This window comes from Aptenodytes patagonicus, chromosome 22 (genome assembly GCF_965638725.1).
Source record: "Aptenodytes patagonicus chromosome 22, bAptPat1.pri.cur, whole genome shotgun sequence".
Classification (NCBI taxonomy): Eukaryota; Metazoa; Chordata; class Aves; order Sphenisciformes; family Spheniscidae; genus Aptenodytes; species Aptenodytes patagonicus.
In genome coordinates, this window is record NC_134970.1 from 8,326,331 (window position 1) to 8,336,225 (window position 9,895).

Here is a 9,895-nt window from a genome sequence, read left to right on the forward strand (position 1 = left end):
TGGCAGCGTGTGGTTTGAGATGCATCACTCCCTTTCTTGTCGCTCCTCTGTCCCATGAGAAACAAGGGTAACACAGATGTTTGGGCAAGGTTTTGGAGCAAGTGTTTTCTCATGGTTATTCCTCAGAGCATTCTCAGTCATGAGGCATTCCCATTGCACTCTTCTTTAGAGCTGGCCTGGTCTCAGACATTGATTCCAACTTCCTTTTCTCCTTAGTTTGGAAGCAAAACACCGCTGGGTACAAAAGAGGGGATGCTGCTCCTGGCAAGAGCTGTTGAAACCAAAGTCCTTCGCATGATGATAGATGCTGCGAAGGGTCTGTGTACCCTCCATGTTCTGCCTCAACCCAAAGGCACGTACATGGTGGTAGAAGTCCTGCCTTTTGCTGCTCTTGAGTTTCCGACTGTTAGTGGCCTCTCAGTGGAGTCTCTCTTCTGACTCTCACTCTTCATTTTACAATGGGTCTGCAAATGTGCGCTCCTGTCCTGGTTTGTGGGGCAGCTGCTGATCATCTCTCATGGCATGTTCTGGAGGCTTTTCACTAAAAGAGCAGAAACGGATGGCCTGGAGAGCGACTGGAGCCCCTGTTGGACGGCCTGGAGAGTGGAACCTCAGCGGTGCTGAGGGTACTTAATTCCTCAGGTTTTTGTGGACACGGCACTTGGAATCTAGTGCAGGAGCTGGAGAGCTTGTAGCAGGATGAATTTGGTGTGGATGAAATGCCTTTGGCTTTACTGCTTTTTACAGCGGCAGCTTTGTGTGTTGTCCTCTGGCCTCCTAGTAAGTCCTGAACCACTGACTTCCAGTCCATGCTCAGAAGTTTTCTCTTTTGTTTGTGTGGTTGGGGTTTTCTTTTCAGGTGGCTTGTGTGCAGCTGATCAATGCCATGATCTGTCCTGCTGGTGAGCTTGACTTGGGAGTTCAGATTTGTACTGAGCTGATGCGTTCAGGGCTTCAGCACATCCTCAAGATAAGGAGCAGCCGTTTTTCCTGTTTCCCCATGGAGTGTGATGGTGCCACAACAGTAGCACAGCTGTTTTCAGCATGAAAAACACAGAAATTCTCTGTTTCTAGCAGACACAAAGCAAAGCTGGTCTTCTCAGATCGGCTGCCCTGACACAAGGCAGCTGGCAGCCAGCAGTGGGGCCCGGCACAGTGCAGCGCCCACAGAAATGCCTGGCTCCTTGAGCCTCGGCCCCGGGGCTGCAGCACGGGGCTGGCACCGGCTGGGGCTTTGCTGGGAAAAACCAAGCTGGGGTGACCCTGACACCTCACACACGTACCCAGCCCTGGGATCTGACAACCTGTCCATTTGCCCATGGCCGCCATGGGGTTCAGAAGCAGCACCGCCGGCCCTGACACGGTCCTGAGCCATCTCTCGACGGCTGCCGGACACAGACCAGTCCTGGGACTCAACAGGCCTAAAAAGAAGAAAAATTGCCCAGAATTAAGCCGTTTTCAAGTTTTTGCAGGCAGCACATTTTTTGAGCTGCCTGGTGGTGCTGCTCCTGGGGAGCGCTCAAGAAACAGGGCGGCTGCTTGTACCTGGAGACAACAGAGTCACGCCGGGACAGACCCCAGAGCAGGGGTCTCCCCATGGGGTCCTGGGGCCTTGCCGTGCCCTCCCACTGCCCATGGGGGGCTGCCCTTGCCACCCCCCCGACCCCCACGGCATGACCACCTCCAGCACCAGCTAGGGCTGGTGCAGGGAGCAGCCCAGGACAGCCCTGACCGTACCACCACAGCAGGCTTTGGCCCCCGGTGTCCCACCATGCTGGGACCCCCACGGCACTTGCCCAGGGACACAGTGCGGGGGTAGCAGGGGAAAAGGGGGACACTGGGGGGAGTAGGGGGCACTGGGGGATGGGTGGGGGGAACCGAGGGGGACACAGGAGTTTACAGGGGTGTGGGCAGGGGGTGGAAGGGGGGCACTGGGGGACGAGTGGGGAACGTTGTGGGGGGGTCTCTAAAGCAGAGCGCAAAAGACTCCGGGCAATGCCTGGGAGGTATCTCGGGTGGATCCAGGACGTGACAGTTTCCTCCAAAAGGGAAAAATCATCTCGGGTATCTTCCTTGGAGGAGTCTGGGGCTGCTACCCGGGATCTCAGGTCCCCAAAGCAGAGGTCAAAAGACTCCGGGAGATGCCCGGGAGGAGTCTTGGCTGAATTCTGGTGGAGAGAGTTTCCTCAAAGTGAGAAAAATCATCTCTGTATCTTCCTTGGAGGAGTCTGGGGCTGCTCTCAGGAATCTAAGGTCACTAAAGCAGAGGTCAAAAGAGCCTCGGAGATGCCTGGGAGGAGTCTCAGGTGGATCCCGGAGGAGGGTGCTTCTATCAAGAGAGACAAATCATCTCGGGTATCTTCCTTGGAGGAGTCTGGGGCTGCCACTCGAGAGCTCAGGTCCCTAACTCAGAGGTCAGAAGACTCTGGGACATGCCTGGGAGGAGTCTCGGGTACATCTGGGAGGTGACAGCTTCCTCCAAAAGAGAAAAAAAGTCTCGGGCAGCTTCCGTGGAGGAGTCTGGGGCTGCTGCCCAGGATCTCCGGTCCCTAAAGCAGAGGTAAATATGACTCTGGGAGATGCCTGGGACATGTCTCAGGTGGATTCCAGAGGAGAGAGTTTCCTCAAAAGAGAAAAAAACGTCTCGGGCAGCTTCCTTGGAGGAGTCTGGGGCTGCTACCCAGGATCTCCGGTCCCTAAAGCAGAGGTAAATATGACTCTGGGAGATGCCTGGGACATGTCTCAGGTGGATTCCAGAGGAGAGAGTTTCCTCAAAAGAGAAAAAAACGTCTCGGGCAGCTTCCGTGGAGGAGTCTGGGGCTGCTACCTGGGATCTTAGGTCCTTATAGGAGGACGTCAGAAGGCTCCGGGAGATACCTGGCAGGAGCCTCGGGTGGATCCTGGAGGAGAATGCTTCTACCAATAGAGAAAAATCATCATTGGCCCGGGGGTCCCTGTGTCTGTGGCAGCGACTGCCCTGATGATGGTGTCACCGACGCAAAGGGACTCAGCCAGTTCTCGTGATTCCGGTGTTCTCTAGAGGCGTATGGTGCCAGCCGGCACTGAGGCTGCGCCAGCCCTTGGCTGCACCCACGGCAGACTTTGCCTTGTGCTCAGTGCTGCTGGTCAGCCTGTGCCTGCCGCCGGGCTCGTTAGCCAGCCACGTCTGGGCTAGCCCCGCTCTCGAGACGATACATCCCACGCGTGAAGCGTTGCCTGGGATTGCCCTGAAAGTGGAACAACTCTGGAGCGTTTTCCTGCTGCTGCTGCTCCCGTCCGTGCGATGTACGCGGCGGTTTCCCTCGCAGGTCTCTGCTGGTCTCTGCCCACAGGACGTGACCCCTTGGGCTCCATTTGTGCAGCCCTGCCCCGCTTGCTGGGGATGGAAAGCAGCGCGATCCTGCTGCAGCTGCCACGGGGACAAACCCACGGGGGAGAAGGGGTGGGCTGGTGTGAGGGTGGGTGCCGTGGGAGGACAGCGGGGCTGGGTGGGCTCTGGGCAGCACCGCCCGGGGCTGTCCCTGGCAGGGGTCTTCCCGGCCTGGCCCCCAGGATGTTTGACGATGCCGGTGCCTGCTTTTCCAGGGAGGAGCTGACAGGACCTGGACAGGAGCGTGAGGAAGGGCAGCTGCCAGGCTTTGTGCTCCCTGGGGACACTCGGGGCTCCCACAGGGCCGGGCCGGGCCGGGCTTCTCCCCTCCCCCGTTTTCGTAAAGAAGTTTTCTTGATAACTCTTGTTAACTGCTGGTAAGTGCATCACAGAATGATGTAGGTGGGAAGGACCTTTGGAGGTCTCTAGACCAGCCTCCCGCTCCAAGCAGGTTCAGTTAGAAGAGATTGCTCAGGTCCTCCTCTACTTGAGAGTCTCCAGTATCTCCAGGGATGGAGATCCCACACTCTCTCTGGACCCTGTTCCAGTACGTGACCCATCTCATGGTAGTTTTTCTCCCTCGTGTACCTAGTTGGAGTTTCCTATGTTTTAACGCGTGCCCACTGCCTCTTGTCCTATCACCATGCACCTCTAAGAAGAACCCAGCCTTGTCCCCTCTGCGCCCTCCTATTAGGTAGTTGAAGGCAGCAGTTAGGATCCCCACAAGCCTTTGCTACTCCAGACTGAATAAACCCAGCTCCCCCCACCTCTCCTCATGCATCCTGTACTCCCAGCCCCTGGTCACCTTGGTGGCCTCCACTTGATTTGCTTCTGTGTGTCAGTGACGTTTTTTATGTATTTATTTGGGAGCCGCAAACTGGACACAGTACTGCAGATGGGGTCTCACCAGGGCGGAGCAGTTTTTGTGAGGCTCCACGTTAACTTTGTTTGACTCCCAACTCTGCTTACACTCTACTGGTTTTTTGGATGATAAAATGCAAATTGTTACTCCAGAAACTTAAGACCTTCTCATTCCCTGTAGATTGACATGAACGCCATCTTTTTTTTTTTTTTTATGAGAACGATGTTTGGGACCTATAGATGTGTCCTGAGAGGCAGGAGGAGTCCAGGTGCTGCCTAGAAGCACCAAAGTGGTGCAAGCACTTGTCTGAGCCAGGTTCCCCAGGCTGGGCTGCCGTCAGAAGCCAGCGAGCACTGACTGCCTCATGGTTCGTCAAGGAGGAGCTCTGCATTTTAACGGAAAGGATGCCCTTTGCAGAGCAAAGGGAAATTCTGACTGTCCTGCCCCAAGGAGGCAGATCAGTGTCTGCTTTCGTTGTTTGTTTAGGTTTTTATTTAGTCAATTAGAAGCCTCTTCTTTTATACCAAAATCAGTCTTTGTGGTTGGCACAAGAGAACTAGTTGGGACATTGTTTTCCCTACAAATGTCACTGTTAGGCTTCCGTGGGGTGAAAAGTGGCTTTATTTTGATCATTGCTCAGCTAGGTCACTGATCATCGGAGCTTTTCAGCTGCGTCTGTTTTAGAAGTAAAACGTGGCTGCCCGACAGGCTCAGGACAGATATCTCACAGGGAGCTTCCTCTCAGAAAACCCAGGTGAGACGAACGCTGCTGCTGTTGCATTTCTGTGGCCCTCCAGGAATCACACTCTGTGTGTGTGGAGTGAAGGAATGAAAAAACCTCCGGGAATCTTTGCATGAAAGGTGCCTAAAACAAGAATCGGCAAACCCGGCATCATTGAAATTTGGGAGAGAAAGGGATGAGCTACCAGGGCCACTGTCAAGGGACTGTCATTAGGCACCAGAGTTAACATTGACTTGAGAGGCCCGGGCAGAGCCCAGACCACTTTGAAAGCAGTTGCAAGGCCTGCCACAAGGTAAAGGCCAATTCCTCTGATGCTTTGGGCTCACACCGGAACCCAAGGCGCTCCAAGCCCCAAAATGCAGCTGCCTCTGAAGTGCAGCAGCAGCCGGAGCCAGTGCAGAGCCGTGGGGAGCTGGAGCAGGGGGAGGTGGCAGCCCCGGGTGACCCAGAGCAGAGGTGCAGCAGGGAGCTCTGTGGGGCAGAAAGGGAAGGGAAGGAAAGGAGGTGCTTGTAGCGGCTGAGGATCGACCCCCAGCCTCCCTGGCGGCAGGTCAGACGTCTCCTGGAGCCTCCCCCACAGCTGCCACGCCACCTCTGCAGCACAGCCCCGGCCACCTCCAGCACCCGCCACCAGCACGTCCTGCCCCCCTGCCCACTCCCACGCCTGCGCCAGGGCTGGAAAGGGGTTGCCGAGCTGGGGCACACGGGGCACTTTGTGCCATGTCACGTCACGTCACGTCACGCCATGCCATGTCCACCCTTCCCACCTGCAGCTGGGGCCAGTCCCCAGCGTCCCCAGGGACCTGCCCAGAGTCCTGTTGTGCAAATGATGCAGCAAGGTGCTGCTGAGCGAGCGTCGCCAGGGCCTCTGAAACGGGGTCCCCCTTGGTCAGAAAGCTCATCAACAAGCTGTCCCGTCCCCGCCTGAGGTGTGCTGGCGGGGGTCCCCTCCACAGGCGTCCTCACGGAGGCATCTCTGCCTGGACCAGGAGACCCCCCCGCACCCCCCCGGGGCAGCTTTCACCAGAGACACCGCAGAGGCCATTCCCTGCCCCCGGTGCTCAGAGTTTGGCCACGTCCCGGCGCACACAGCCAGGAGTCGGTCGCGCTCGGAGCTACCCGATCAGCTCAAGGCACGAACATGCCAGTCGGAGCGTTTTCCCCAAAACCCGCGGCAGGGCTGTGCCCGCTGGAAGGACGCGGGTACGCAGGGCTGCCAACGCGCCCCTGGGCAGCACAGTCCTGCCCGCCAGCCCCTCGCCACCACCAGCACCCCGAGGCGAGCCCGGCCTCGTCTGCAGCCGCCCCCCGCCCCGGCGGGGGTCCCCCGCCCCAGGCGGGCACCGGCCCCTCGCCCAGCGGCGGGGCGGGGCGCGGACCTCCGCGCCGCTGGTGGGGGGCGCGGCCCTCTGCCGGCTCCGCTCGGCTTCGTTCGGCTGGGCTCGGCTGCGCTCGGCTTTGTTCGGCTCGGCTGGGCTCAGCTGCGCTCGGCTCGGCTCGGCTCGGCTGCGCTCGGCTCGGCTGCACTCGGCTTTGTTCGGCTCCGCTCCGTTCGGCTCCGCTCGGCTGCGCTCGGCTCGGCTCCGCTCCGCTCCGTTCGGCTCGGCTCGGCTCCGCTGCGGCCACAGCCCCGGCCCGGCCCCGCCTGAGGCGAGGGCGGGTGGCGGGCGCGGCGGAGCCGGTGGCCGTGGCGGGGGCTCCTCCCCTTCATTGGAGCGGTGGGCTGCCCGGTGGTCGCCAGCGCGGGGGCTGGCCGGGGGCCTCGCAGGCCGGCAGAAGGGCTGAGGAGGCGGCGGCGGCGGCATCTCCCCTCTCAGCAGGCTGGGGCGCTGAGCCGGCGTCCGCGGCGGGTCCCGGCCTTCCCCCGGCAGGCCCGGCGAGCCCCGGCCCCGCCCTCCCGCCCCCGGCGCTGCGGGAGCAGCAGGGGACTGCCTCCCGCCGGTGGCTGTCCGGCGGAGGCTGGGGGGCACCGGGGAGATGTGCGGGTGCGGAGAGAAACGCGTTTCCCCTGGCTGTACCCGCAGGGGCTGCAGGGACCCACAGCAGCCGGGGGTGTCCCTCCCAGCGTGGTGTCGGTCACGGGCTGCAACACAGGCCTGCCGGGGCTGTCTTGCCAGCCCGCGGGGCAAGAGGCCTGTAAAGCTTCAGGGACGGTGGCAGTGACATGTCCGGAGCAGTGCAGCTGAAGGCGGGTAGCCATCAGCTCGGAGTCTGTCCTCTAACCCTGCTCAAAAATACCCTGCTTGATTGGAACGGACACTGAATCAGCGGTTTTCTGACTTGTGGGAGATCCTGGTAGGAAACGTGTTCTCTCTGCAAATGTCCTCTAGAGGAAAAACTGCGTGTAATCTTTTCTTCTCGTCTGTCAGAATGAGATGTGGTGAAGGGTTTTAGTAATTTACCTTTGACTCTCCTCCTTCCCTAGGCTGGCATTCAGGGAGAAAGAACGATGTCATTGAAACCACTTACCTGTCCCTTGCCTGAAACAAGCTTTCTTCACGCAGGCAGGCTTGTGTACAAATGTAAAATCTGGTATGGCAACTTCAGCAGGTAAGCATGTTAAAGCTGAAAAGTCAGCCTGCAGTTTGATGACTGCAGGTAGCAGGGAGTTAATAGGAGACCCTAAATTCAGATCTTGGGAGCTCCTCGTTTCCTGCCTGCTTTCACTGGCCGTGAAAGTGGTCACTTAAAAGTTGCTACTGCACTTGCATACGCTGAGCATTGGCCTAAGAGAGTAATCTGAGCTGTAAAAAACACTCCTATTTCACTGCCATGTGCGGATTTTGTGCTTCAGTGGAAAAAGAGGCTGTTTTTGCTGACAGTATTTTGAAATTTTGTGTTTAACTGGGAAGCTCCAGAGCCTTTGTAGTTGTTTAACCCCTGCTGGCAGCTAAGCCCCACACGGCCGCTCACTCACTGCCCCGCAGTGGCATGAGGGAGAGAATCGGAAGGGTAAAAGTAAGAAAACCCGTGGGTTGAGATGAAGACGGTTTAACAAGTAAAGCAAAAGCCACGCAAGCAAGCGCAGCAAAAGAAGGAATTCATTCACTCTTTTCCACTGGCAGGCAGGTGTTTAGAGCCATCCCCAGGAAAGCAGGGCTCCATCACGCGTAACGGTTACTTGGGAAGACAAACGCCATCGCTCCGAACGTCCTCCCCTTCCTTCTTCTTCCCCCAGCTTTATATGCTGAGCATGACGTCATACGGTGTGGAATATCCCTTGGGTCAGTTGGGGTCAGCCGTCCCAGCCGTGTCCCCTCCCAACTTCTTGTGCCCCCTGTCGTGGTTTAACCTCAGTCGGCAACTGAGCACCACGCAGCCGCTCGCTCACTCCCCCCCGGTGGGATGGGGGAGAGAATCGGAAGGGTAAAAGTGAGAAAACTCGTGGGTTGAGATAAAGACAGTTTAATAGGTAAAGCAAAAGCCACGCAAGCAAGCGCAGCAAAAGAAGGAATTCATTCACTACTTCCCATGGGCAGGCAGGTGTTCAGCCATCTCCAGGACAGCAGGGCTCCATCACGCGTAACGGTTACTTGGGAAGACAAACGCCATCGCTCCAAACATCCCCCCCTTCCTTCTTCTTCCCCCAGCTTTATATGCTGAGCATGACGTCGCATGGTATGGAATATCCCTTTGGCCAGTTTGGGTCAGCTGTCCTGGCTGTGCCCCCTCCCAGCTTCTTGTGCCCCTCCAGCCTTCTCAGTTGGTAGAGCATGGGAAGCTGAAAAGTCCTTGACTAGTGTAAACACTACCTAGCAACAACTAAAACATCAGTGTGTTATCAACATTGTTCTCATCCTAAATCCAAAACACAGCAGTGTACCAGCTACTAGGAAGGAAATTAACTCTATCCCTGCCGAAACCAGGACAGTATCCACCCCTTATTCTATACCATCTACGACATGCTCAAGTCCCATATTTTCCAGTGCAACCTCATTAACCACCCACCCCGCTTTCCATCCTTTGATATAACACACAGATATCATTCCCTTAGTCTATGGACCACCCTTGTGGAATGTCTGTAAAATGTCCAGAAATGTCCATGAAATATCCATTGAGTTCATTTAGTCCGTGACTTTGGGCTCCATCTGTGATGGTGGTCACTCAGGACAGGAGAGGTGGTGTGTTGCGTGGAGTTACTGGGTACCAAAGCCAGCTCAGGTCAGGTCACTGCTGCACTTGCACTGCTTCTTGTAAGGCTTGTCCTCCACTGGTTCGGGTGGTTCCTGCTATAGTAATTTCTATAACACGCAACTCAAATCATGGGTTGCAACAATTTAAAGGTATTTCCATTACAATCTCCACCCCTGGTCCCTTCGGATCAAACCATAGGGTTTAACATTGCAATGAACTCCTCCCCTTGCCCCTGCTCCGGCTTGGACTTATCCACAGACTGCAGTCCCTTAGGGTAGTACCTGCTCCAAGTGGAGCCTTATCTATGAGCCACAGTCTCTCCAGGGGTACACCTGCTGTGGCATAGACTTATCCACAGTCACTTTGGGATGCACCTGTTCCAGCACGGCCTTCTCCATGGGCCACAATGTCTTCAGAGATATACCTGCTCCAGCGTGGCCTTACTCGCAGCCACAGTCCCTTCAGAAGTAAACCTGCTGTAGCACAAACGTAACTGCGGCCACAGACGCTTCGAGATGTACCTGCTCTGGCATGGGCTTATCCACGGCCACAGACGCTTTGGGGTGTCCTGCTCCCGCATGGACTCATCCACAGGTCACAGTCCCTTCGACTCGAGTTCACACTGGAGTTCCAGCCTGTCCAGTACAGCAGCACAGAAACAGCAGCGATGCCCTGGCCATCTGCCAGCCCAGGCACATCGCCATTGCTGTTATCAAAATGTTCCCAGGCACAGCAGAATATGATGATAAGCAGTACAGCAGTACAGCAAGCAGCGAAAGCAAAAAGC